Source organism: Mesoplodon mirus, assembly GCF_964341445.2.
Source record: "Mesoplodon mirus genome assembly, chromosome: 6".
Classification (NCBI taxonomy): Eukaryota; Metazoa; Chordata; class Mammalia; order Artiodactyla; family Ziphiidae; genus Mesoplodon; species Mesoplodon mirus.
In genome coordinates, this window is record NC_138982.1 from 100,009,285 (window position 1) to 100,021,919 (window position 12,635).

At 39.3% G+C, this 12,635-nt stretch overlaps 2 protein-coding genes across 3 annotated transcripts in view; one reads left to right on the plus strand and one right to left on the minus strand.

Moving 5' to 3' along the window:
• Positions 1 to 12,635, minus strand: part of CMSS1 (cms1 ribosomal small subunit homolog) — a 392,023-nt gene that overhangs the window by 334,999 nt on the left and 44,389 nt on the right. The window lies entirely within an intron of this gene.
• LOC309806621 (filamin A-interacting protein 1-like) overlaps positions 423 to 12,635 on the plus strand; it is a 30,969-nt gene continuing 18,756 nt past the window's right edge. The window contains exon 1 of the mRNA XM_082625502.1: positions 423 to 556. The gene's annotated coding sequence lies outside the window, so the exon portion shown is untranslated. The remainder of the gene's footprint in view (positions 557 to 12,635) is intronic.

Here is a 12,635-nt window from a genome sequence, read left to right on the forward strand (position 1 = left end):
AAAAAAAAAAAAAGAGAGACTGAGACTTCTGGCTTCCCTCTGCCGCCTTCTCCCCCAGCAACCAAGAAACAAATGTAACAAAAACGTATTTACTAAAGTATAAATAAGAATAACGTGATGTGTATTTAAGAATCCCAAGCAATAACAGAAGCTTTAGAGCCCCAGAGGGAGAAAAGTTACAAGCGGATCAACCCTGACCCCCAATGACTCGATTAGCCCGGCAGGAGGGCGCCAGCGTCCCCGGCCCGCCGCCCATTCCCCTCCGCGGGGAGCCGGGACCGACGGTGCGTTCACACGGTCCGAGCGTCGGCGGAGCCGGGGCGCGATGCAGCGCCGCCGCCGCGGATCTGGCTGTCACCGGCGCCCCCGCCGCCCGCGCCGCACACGCGGAGCGCCTTATAAGGCAGCGCAGTGACGTAACGCCCATAGGCCGGGCGCGCTCGGCGCCCCGCTCGCATTGTTCGGGCGACTCCCGGAGCGCGCACAGCCCGCTCGCAGCGCCGCGCGACTGCGGCCCCCGCCCGGCCCCCGCCCGGCCCCAGCGCAGGCGACTCAGGTAAGCCCGGGAGAGCCGCTCAGCTCCAGCAAGGGGATTGCTGTCTGAGAGCTAGGCAGTCTGTAGGTGGCTTTTAAAGTTATCAGCATCACGAACCGGACAGGTTTCGAAAAGCGCGTCCAATGAACTCTAGGTTCAAAACCTTTCCCAACTCACACAAAACTTGAAAAGTTTTCTCCGATAGAGAAAACAGATTTGGGATTTAATTTTAAATGTAGAGAGGTGAGGGATGACTATATATTACAGACGCCTTCCAAGTAAGCTATACATGGTATCCTGCCTGTATTGAGAAATCTTTGGGGAAAGGGTGGGGAGAGTATATTGTACTACAACAACTCTATCTCCTGATCTTACCTCTCCTAGGACTCAAACTCCTTTAAGTCTTACAAGAGCACAGTGCGAAACACTACCACAAGGTAGTGGATTTGTTCCCCCCCATGCCCTCCCTCTTTTGTAAATCTTCATATAAAAGACTAGAAAACCCCTGTTAAGAATACATCTTGTAATTAGGATGAATCTAACTTAAAAAGTAAAGCACTTTTTAAGCTTCAAAAAATCCTACAAACGCTATTCTGTCTTAAAAGCAACTGTTAATTAGCACAAGAAAGTAACTCACAGTTTTGAGTTCTAACTTTTTAATTCAACTCCAGTCAGTGGGTAAATGACAAACTGCAATGCAAATTAAAGATAAAGCTAGTTCCTCTACAGTAACATGTTGGACAATAGTTTATTATGTAGAAATACTAATTTAAAAGGTAAAGCTTATAGAAGAATTTTGTTAATCAGTGGCGTTTTGAACCATAATTCGTTACATCTAAACCCTGAATAGACTATTGCTATAAACGAACCCTTATAGTATGATAATTGAACCGCTGGCAGATGCCGAAAATCTACATATTTTACTTTACTTTTCAGAATAAAAATCAGCAGAGGAATTAAAAACAAAATATGCTATGTCAAATTTAAAACACTGGAATAGGAGATGAAAAAATGATTTATCACTCAAACTTTATTTGGTCTGAACATATGTTGTAAAACAAACTTAAGGAAAAAAATGTGTGAAAGAATTATTTCCCTTTTAAAATAGTCTCTATGTTTTACTTATCATTTGAAACATAGTTTTTTACCTGCTCAAAATTTGGGATATATCTGTATTCCTAGTAATTCCTGTGGTTGAGTTTTTTAAAGTATATGACATTAGTGCCTGCCATTTTTGCTTCACAGGAGTTTTATTTGCTAATTTTGTTTGAAGCAATGCAAGGCTTTGGTTTTAGTATTCTAAAAGAAAAATTATATGTTACTTGGCCTGAAGATGGTCTTTATAAACTGCAGGTTAGTACTGAGAAGTAGCATTTCCTCAAAACTATTATTTCAAATATAGGGAAGCCTACCATAATAAGAAGAGGGGGCAACACCCAGGTTACTCTGGAGAAGTACAGAATATGCAACAGAAAAGTTGTTTATTTGATATAGGCTGTAATTGGAAACTGAAAAAATTCCTATCTTGGGAAAAAGGTATTCTAGTCTTTTGAATCTAATAGAGGAGGAGGGAAACAGAAACCATCAATTATTGTTTCAGCTATACCCAAAGTACCATCTGTACCATAAACTATAGCTCAACTGTTGAAAATCATAACCTCTATCAAACCCTAACAGCTGTTTCCCAGAGTCTGCATTTTATTTTTGTAAAACAGGCAAGCATCAATTTTAAAACAAAATTTTAAGTGACACACTTCAACAGTCCACACTTTTTTCCATTTATTAACTTTAAAGCATAGTTCAAAGAACAATCACCCATTAAAACCCTTTTGAAAATTGAAAGTTAAAAAAGATTTATCGTGGATACATTATCTCACAGTGGGCTCTCTTAGTGAGCATTTCTTAGTCCTTGGGATAACTTACATGATGGAAAAATGTTTTGGATTGAATGAATGAATTTTTACATCTCCAGATAAAGCACATATTAATTTTATAATTAATAAATTCATTTACCTTTCTATGGTGATTAACCTTACCTGTTAAGCCCTGGTATTTTTGTGATATTTTCCTAATGTTGTGATGGAGTCTATAGTAATAGTCAATATGAAAATACAAATAAGCTTAGAGCTTCTCAATTTTCAAGTCCACTTGCAATTCCCATTAATCTGCCTTCTCAAAACGCTGTGAACTTTGCTTTAGGGTTCTCTGCTATCTCTTCCCCTCCAAAAAAGTGCCTTTGGTAATAAATGGATTTTGAGGTAAAAAAAGTGAAAATGGGGGAGAAGAACAAAATTCCATTAATTGTTCTTATGTCATGTTCTGTGTATATCTAGTGCTTCAGGGCAAAGTGAATGCTTTTACAAGGTGAATAGAGAAAAAAAATACAGCCTCCTATTAAAGGGAAAAAGGAAGCGGGGCAGGAAGAGAACTGTTTATAAAAGACTGGATATTGTAAAGTAATAATCAAAGGATGTAAAGCAATATTGGTCCCAACCTGCTTCAAGAACTGAGATCTGTTACCCACACAGCCAGTCATTATCTTTGAAAAATCTAACACACCTTATCCTCTTGGGCATATCATTAATTTTAAATGATTTTTAGAGTTTAGTTAATTTGCATTTGACTGTGAATTTAGCTTCAATATAAACTGATTTAGTTTCTGTAAATTATGTTTAAATAAGGATTTAAAGATGAAAAGACTCTGCATATTCAGCAAGCATCACAAACTTTCAAAGAAATATTTCTATGGCTGCCTTTGCCATCACTAGGGCCACCAACTCAATCACTTATGTTTAATGTATGCTGCAAAGACTTTTAAAAATTCCTCTGGCCAGTCAGTTTCTACTTCGAGTGTGAGGTACACTAATTCCTAGCAGATCATCACCAACACTGTTCTAAGCCCTCCTACATTCCTCTTCTTAAAAACAGAGTTGAGATTCTCTCTCTCTCTGGCCTTCTTCTGCACTAACATTACCTCCGACTGGGAAAGCTGGGCAAATATAAGTGGGAAGGCTCTCCAAGCAAAGTTGCTTGGTTCTTTTTCAGATATGGGAGAAGGACTCCCTTTTCATGCTTGTTCCATGAGATTCTAATTTAGCAGATTAGATAGGACAGCAGCAGTTTTCATTCTGAGCCCAAGAACAGAGGATAAAACATTAGCAGCATTTTTTCTCCAGTCTGACCATCCTCACATTCCTATGCCCTACTGGTTCCAAAATAAGATTAACTCTTAAAGATACAATTATAATTTTTTAATGAGTAGCTTAGGAAATGATACATTTGTGTGTGGGGGGGATGGGTGAGGAGGTATGTGCAGGAGTAAGTAGGTAAGTGTAGCTATCATTGGGACAGGTAGAAGTGCAAACACCTTGTTTCTGTTTATGGTAACTACTGATTCTAGCCTAGAGCACAGTCATTATCAGTAAAAGAGTGTACATTTTGTCAGAATAGTAAACACTCAGTCCCACAGATGTGAGTTTGAGAAGTGCCTTGGTAAGTTCTTTATGGACAGTGGGATGCCCCAGGCCCCAAAGAGTGTACACACACACGGACACAGACCTGACAGGGAATGTCCACAGAACTTTATAGCTGGAAGAGGCCTCGGAGGCCATCTGATCCAAATGCCTCACCTTGCAGAAGAAACTGATGTCTACAGTGTGACTTACCTCAGAGACACAGAGCTACTCAGAGGCAGAGCCAGGGCCCCCTGCATTCTTGGGCTATAATAGCCTTTGGTTTCTCCTTAAATTAATGCTAAAAGAGATGAGAACAAAGCCCCAGAAGAAGCCTTGGTACTGTAGGTGTTAATTTGGATATAAAGCCCATTTAAAAAAAAGAAAGTAGAAAAGTTCAAAGTTCTTGTTAATAAGTACAAGCAGTAAGAAGACAAAGGGGAAGGAGGGAGGTGAAAATCAATACAGTTCAACCAGGCTACAATGGAAGGGAGGTGATAAAGGGAGGACAAAGAAAACAAATAATAAATGTACTTAAAGGTCCTCTGGGCGGCAAGGCTCACTCTCTGCCTAAAAGCTGAGAGGTGCCCTGCAAAGAGTGTATGCTCTACAGTTATAGTTAAAGCCATTTACGTCTGATCCACTAACTTGACAAGTGACCTCTTCGCAGCGTCTTCCAACTACAAGCATTCTGCATTCCCTAGACCTCCCCAGCTGGTAGGTTCCCTTTCAAAACTCAGTGAATCAGTGCCTTTAAAACAACCCTCACAAAAACTTTAGAGGAAGTCACTGTGGGCTATAAGCTCCTGGAGATACTTACCTGCTTTACTTTCCTTCATACCATGCATTGCTACATGACATTAAATTATACATTAACTGCTTGTTTATCGCCTGTCTCTGGGACTGTAAACTCCTTGAGGGTCAGTTTTGCTACCAACTTTATCCCTAGCACCTGGAAAAAGACCTAGCTATAGTTAGTAGGTATGTCACCAGGCCAAGAAGGGTACTGGATAAATATGTGAACAAATTATACCCTGGAAGCTTCTTATTTGGTAAGAAAAGAGTATTTCTGGAAACAGTGGGTTAGGAAGGGCCCCTTCTTCTAGATTTTGTTCAGGAGCTTAAAGCAAGTCTCTGCCACTATTTGAAGTAACCACATAGAACTGACATATAAAACACAAAAACTAGAAAATGAATTAGGCTCAGGGGGAGTTGAGGCAGTGAAATCTGCTTTTACTATAAAGTATGTGTTGTGTAGGCAGACTTCGAGTCAGATGCTTCTCTGTCTACCCACCTCCATCTACCTCACTTTAATGTCCTCCCAAAATAATGAGAATAAAGATGGTGAAAGAGTACCAGGTGAATTGCCCCGGGGCAAGGAATGGACGGGAAGCAAAATATGAAAGAGCAGAGTGCAGTGTTTTTGTCCTTAATGCAGGGTATTCCTCTGTTTTTCCCCAATTTCTGTGCCTCAGCTGAACGCCTGGGAATTGCACTCATGGGGTCCAAACAGTTTGTCCTTGCAGTAACTAGAAATTAGCAGATTGCCCTTTCCCAAGTATATACTTTGATTCCAAAGTTTCTGTGGGTAGTCAATTCATCTGCCAGGTTTTACAGAAAAGGAATAATTTTTCTATAGTTTCAAAGTTAGGTAACGCCAGTGTCAACCTGTGAAACCAGCCTAGGGCTTCTAAGTCCTCATCAGCACCAAACATTTACTGAGTGTCTACCAGACACTGTGCTATAAGTACAAGGCAGGACAACAAGCCCAGCAACTAAGTTCTCCACACACCACGCCATGTCACTAACACAGCTACACCTACTGTGTTGATGACAAGGGCTAAGATCATCAGCAGCTCTTGCACAGTGGTTTCAATCATTGATCACTGTCCTGTTCGGGCTCTTTTTTAATGAACTGATAAAGCAATATAGATAATACAGGTCAGCTGTACATAAAAATAAAGATAAACCATGTGGGGCTGTTTTTTTAAAAAAATACAACACAAATGTAGTCAGTCTCCAAGCTTGTTTACTAGTGACACCAAATTGATATGGACAAATAGTGTTACCTCAATGCTAAGACTAAAGAGTAGGAATAATGGTTCGTAAATCAAGTTCTACTCTTCTTGGCTCTGCCATCCATTCTCTGCATAAGCCTCCTATAGCCTTGGCTTCCATTAACCTAAAAAATGGGAACAATGTCATCCACTGTAAGTGTCTCTCAATACTGGATAAGGATAGAATAGTGCACAATAACCCCTGAGGGAACTCTGATCACGTAGAGTCAAAGACTCTATAAAAAATATAAGCTACTGATCCTATCATTAGAGAGACGAGTCAGCTAAAGAAAATGGGAAGAATGTGAGGAAAAAGTCCACTCTTACGCCAGAGGCAAAATTCACATAACTATAGCCCTTGAGCCTGTGAGAGCTCCAAAAATCATCCTACCAAGAACAGCCGCAAAGATGAGCTCAGGGGAAAAAAAAAAAAAGATGAGCTCAGACCTTCAAGATGGGCGACTCTTGACAGGAGTAAATCTGCCAGATTTATCATATCTCATGGCCCACCAGTCTTGGAACAAAAGTTTAAAGGTGAACTAAATTTTCTCTCTCTTTTTAAAATTCTCTTTTAAGTGAATCAAAACAAAAACAAATCTCTGAGCAGAAGTTATAAGAGGAATGTAAAATATTCATCACATTTGGTCTGACAAGATTTAAGTGCCTGCTGCTGTTACATTTGAAGAAAAGGATGGAGCTGTTTAGCCTAAGAGCTTGGGGAGAGCATGAGAAAGTTCCTTCTTGCTGAAGACAGATGGCCTGCAGTGAGATGCTGTGCAAGTCCCTTAGCCTTGGCCTGTCAGTCAGTTGATTGGGAATGGCAGAGGGGGTGAATCACTCTGTGGAGCTCTGTATAAAGTAATGCTTCGCTGCAAATGAGAAGATTATCTATTCTTTAAAAATAATATCAATTCATTTATTATTAAGAGAGTTAAACACTTTTTTTATTAAAAGAAACACATGATGTTTGAGGTTCAGTATTATCCTTCAGGCTTTCATACAACTGCCTATATGGGGCAGACTGAGGTCTTTTAGATAAAGATGAGAAAACTTTGTTAAATGGGGTTCTACTCATCTCCCCTAAAATTATGCCTCACAAGAGTCTTCTTACAGTCTCATAAAATTCACTGGGCTGAGCAAAGATGCAAAGAATCACAGGCAAAGTTAAGATTCTCTGGCTAGTTTACCCCCATCTGGACTTATTTAAATTTGTCTCCAAGTGAATTCACTTCACTGAATGGTTCTCCCTCCTCAAAAGTGACAAGAACAGGAGGAACAAAACTCTACTTCTCCTTCTTCAGCTCTCATAATAATTAGAGTAAATTCTGAGAACTATAGGCATCATTCAGACTAAGAGAGAGTTATGTTCCCCTAAGAAATGGGTCTTCTCACCTCTCAAATCATTTGGTCATCAAGTATGTACCAATTTCAGAACCATGTGCAGGATACAGAGGTATCAGATTCTTTAAGGAGCTTATAGTTAGTTCAAGAGCAAAAGTAATATAACAAATTAGAAAGTGGTATAAAACAATACAGAGTATTTGTGTCACAAAACTGTAAGGGCTGTGGGAACTCAGAAAGGGGAACCAGCCAGGGATAGACAAGTTAGGGAACATTCATGGAAAAGATGGAAAGTGAAATGTAAATGTAGCATTCCAAAAAATGATGGCACATTTATCCCTTGGAAGTCTACTGTGAAAAGGGAATATGAGGTAAAAAGAGAAAGATGGCTTGATCCAGCATCAGAACACCCAAAGTCTGATTTTAAATTCCATTATTTGGCCTTTAGAACAACCTGGAATTCCATAGTTATTTCAATCCTTAAAGTGAAGATTAAAAGTGATGATAAAGCAGTTGGCACAATGCCAGACCCACAGCAGACACTCAGTAAATGGCATCTATTGCTCTTCTAGATATTAAGCCAGTCTGCCCATAAGAATGATGCTCCATCATCATCTGATGCTATTTGGTTCCTCCAGGCTGAGGCACAAGGGGCTGTCGCAGGGCCAAAGAGGAGGTGCTTTGTAGGATGCAGTCCCAAAGAACTCATGTTTAAGCTTATTGGAGAGTTAAGAACTCAGGATTAAGATTATTGGAGAAAATCCATGTCTCTAGTACTTAACTTCAGCCACTCTGAAAAGTGAGGTTATCCTTTATCCTGATTTCCCTGCTTGAAAGGAATCCCTCCTATGAGAAACCCACATGAGCTTTCCTAAAGAAGTCTTAGTCACCTGAAATAAAAAACAAGTTACTGAGTAAAGGACCAAGGAGAGCAAAAGGCTTAAAAGCTGGCCTGGAATCTCCCTGTTTTACCTGGAAAGTCCTACCATGCTGGAGAGGCACACATATAAAACAAATAGGTGAGACAAATCTTACAACATGGGCTAAATAGCTTATATTAGATCCTACCCACAGACAATGAAGATTTCCTTTCAGAAACTACTAGTCAAATACTTCTTCCTAGGTGTTCATTTTTCAGTTTAATTATACTTTCAATTTAGCATAACATTTTAAGTGTCAGACACTAAAAAGATTTACTTCTGTACTTTTACAGCACACTTACAATCTTGAACTACAACAAATGCTTGACATATAAAGAACCAAAAATAAATCTGAATCCCATGAAATTCCAATTAAGGTTCCTGTATAGTTATGAACCACTGAGACTTGACGAGTCATAAAATCTCTTCTGATAGAATGGAATATACATTTTTGACACGTGAATTTGTATATAGTGCTATATAGGAAAGAAGGGAGGGAAAGGACTTTAAAGGTTGGTAGTGGTTTTTATCCTCTGGAACTGAGATTTGAGGATCATTAAAGGCTTTGTAAACCCTAGAGACAAAATTGTATTGCTTTCCCCATGTTGCAGCTGAGGTAACAGGTAGATGTTAAGTAAAGTCATAGAGTTAAGTCAGTGGCAGATTTTGGTCCAACATTCCCTGTCCATTGAATACATGGCTCTTCTGAAAGTGGCTTTTCTGTTGCTTGAGAATTGGGGTTTTGCTTTTTTTCTTTGTTTTTAGCTGTGAATGAGTAAACTGTAAAAGTGAGGGATACTGAAGTCAGTGCTTTTCTCAACAACGCTTTTTTCAACTACTGCAAACGTGAAATAGTTTGCCCTCTCTCAAAATTCAAATCTTAAAATTAATTAAAATTCAAAAGTAAGATATGGTCAGGGCAAAAATGGATGGGTATTCATATAGCACATACACAAGGTATACTATATAGCCTTTTCATCAATTTTTTTCCAAACAGAATTTCTCATACTGATAAACATAACTAAATGGGTAAAACTTTTGCGCAGGGACAAAACCAGCTGCAGACAGGCCCAGGGCCAAGGGAAGTAAAGTATTAAGTCACTGCTCGCACCACTAGCAGGCCTGTTGCAAACCACTATAACATCTTAAGATGGAATTGCCCCTAACTACACAAGCTAAATATTCTCTAGAACACATTCATCTTAGAAGAACCCAAGTTAGAGAGAGAAAATAGGATCAAACTCTGTGTTCATGCTTTCTATCTTCTCAATGCTCAGAAGTGGCAGAAAAGGAAAATGTAACCCAAATGATCTGAACTGCTCGTTAGGGAAAATTAAACAAGGTTAGATGACCAAAATAATTTTAATTTTTGAAATGTACGCAAGAGGACATGCAAAGACCACAAGAAAAATGGTCAATTACATTCCAACAGATTTTAGAATAAAACTTTCCCACCTATCTGTAATTAAGTTTTACATATGGCCCAAACTCTAGTTCTCCAAAACATCATTTAGGAGACAGAAACCAGTCACCCTCAGGAACTAGGAAAAGTGAGTAAGGGTAGACGGAGGATGTTCACTGTGGTTCAGGATCTCACTGTTTGCTCAGCAGGCAGTCAGGCCAAACATCAACCTTCATCTTCCAACTGCCTTGACCTCCAACTACTGTTTAATGGTATTAAATGTTCTACTTCCTTTGCCCTCCTTATTTACTGATTTACTATAGCTAAAATGGAAGGGGAAAAAGAAGGAAGTTCTCTAGGGATCAAAATGTTTCACATTTTATGCTCTTTGGACTCCTATCTAGCCTGTTTCTCATGGCAAATTGTGTGACTTCAGTAGTCACAATAAAACATAAGCCTCTGTTGTTGTGGTTTCTAAGTTTCTGAAGTCTAAATTTCCCACTAACAAGTTAGGAAACGTTTGGTTTCCCAAGCATACCACGTTAGCCGCTGCCTCTGTGCAGGCAGCCAGACTACAGGGAGGTGAAAACCAGTGAACTCATCTACTCTGGCACATGACTGCTCCCTGCTTTGGCCTTTTATGTTAAATCTACAAACTGAACACCAGTGAATTAAAGTATGAAAGCCAAATAAAAGAGTTAAGCCTTTTTTAAAAAAAGACTTACAGGAACTAGGGGCTTAAAAAAAATTTCTTTCCTTTTGGCTCAGAGTAAGACTTGGAAAAGGATATATTCTTTGTAACTTTTTAAAAAAGAGAGAATAAAAGAAAGAAAAACAACCTACCAAAGAATACATGTTAAGAGAAAGGAATTATACTAATCCTCCAAAATATCTATTTGCAATATCTCAATGAAAACAACCTGTGATTTGGGAAGAGAAAAAAAAGGATGAAAGGAGATTAAAAACAAAATTCTGTAGCTACATCAGAATGCTTTTCTAAAGAATCTATTTCTGTTTTCCTCAATCCACTAAGATACAAAAGGAACATCTAAATATAAATGGATTTTGCAATAAGAGAAATACATACAAATATTCTTAATAAGATAAAACAATACAACACACACTTTTAAGGGTATACAGCATTATGCCCTTGAAGTCTGTCTGAGAAAAGGCTGCCTGCTAAAAATACTTTCCGAGAACTTTAAGTTCCCTGAAATGTTCTATGGAAATGGTATTTATGACAAACCCACCTCCTCTAGGGAACATGAGATGTTATTACTGGCAAAGTCACAATTTTCTAAACCATCCAAAAATAATCATGAATTTATGCCAAATGACTAAACTTGTTTTATTATTACAATGATTAAGAGAATATTTGCTAATATCTCATGATCAAGCTCAAAGTAGCCATGAACCTACAGAAGATACAGTGTCAAAACAGCAGATTGCAAGTGGTAGTGCTTTTCTGTGCCTTTCGCAGGCAGAATATTACAACACACAAATCCACTGGAGAGGATGGTATACGAGATATATGAGATAGGAGGTGTGGATGTATTTAACGGTGGTGAGAAACTGCTTTTCTGTAAAATGAGAAGAATAATACAGTTAAGTCCCCTACATACGAACGAGTTGTTTTCCGAGAGCTTGTTCATAAATCCAGCTGGTTCGTAAGTCCAACAAAGTTAGCCTAGGTAGCCAACTAACACAATCGGCTACATAGTACTATATAGTACTGTATAGTACTATATAGTACTGTACTGTAATAGACTGTAATACTTTTCACACAGATAATATGTACATAAAAAACACAAAAAATAAAGAAAACATTTTTAATCTCACACTACAGTACCTTGAAAAGTACAGTAGTACAGCACAACAGCTGGCATACAGGGGCTGGCATCGAGTGAACAGGCAGGAAGAGTTACTGACTGGAGGAGGGAGAGGAGGTGGGAGATGGTAGAGCTGAAGGATGGTCAGCAATAGGAGACCGAGGGCAAGCTGCAATTTCACTCACACCTGACACTGATGGAATGCACACTCATGTCTTTGAAAGTTTGCAACTTGAAGGTTCGTATGTCGGAGACTTGCTGTACTTGCTTCTTATGACTGTTTCCGGGACTAGCATGGTACATGGCATATAATAATTCCTCAATAAATGATAACTGTTATTCAATGACTATAGAGGAAAGGAACTATTGAATACTTACAGTCATCCTTCAGTATCCGAGGGGGATTGGTTCCAGGACTCCCACAGATACCAAAATCCACAGATGCTCAAGTCTCTCATATAAAATGATATAGTACAGTCAGCCCTCCCTATCTATGGGTTCTGCATCTGAAGATACAGAGGGTGACTGTACTATGTGTCTTTTGCTTACAGTCACACACTTATACCCTAACATGGTACCTAGTTCAAAAGTATAATAGGTATTTGTTCAAATATTTAACAAATACTTATCGACTACCATGGGCACTGTTCTTGAGCTATAAATCTAGCACTGAATAAAACAGACCACTGCTTGACCCGTCACTGAATAAAACACACACACACACACACACACACACACACAACACACCCACCCCTACCTCCCTACTCACATGAAGTTTAAATTCTAGTAGGAGAGACAGCCAATGATCAAGTAAGTAAAATATAGTATGCCAGGTGTTACTACATGAACTAGGGGAGAGAGTCCAGTGGCTCCCTGGGAAGGCAGCCAGTACAAAAGCCACAGGCCCTGCTGTGCTCAAGGAGCAACAGGGAAACTGGTATGACTGGAGCAGACTGAGCAAAGGTAGGGGGTGGTCAGGGAGTCAATGGGATAAGGACCTGGAGCGCAAGAATGAATGAACAAATTAACACTAAAAGCATGAGATGGGAGAAAGAGGAAACTCTTCTGAGGTCAGTACTCTGTCTGGGCTTTCTAGCAT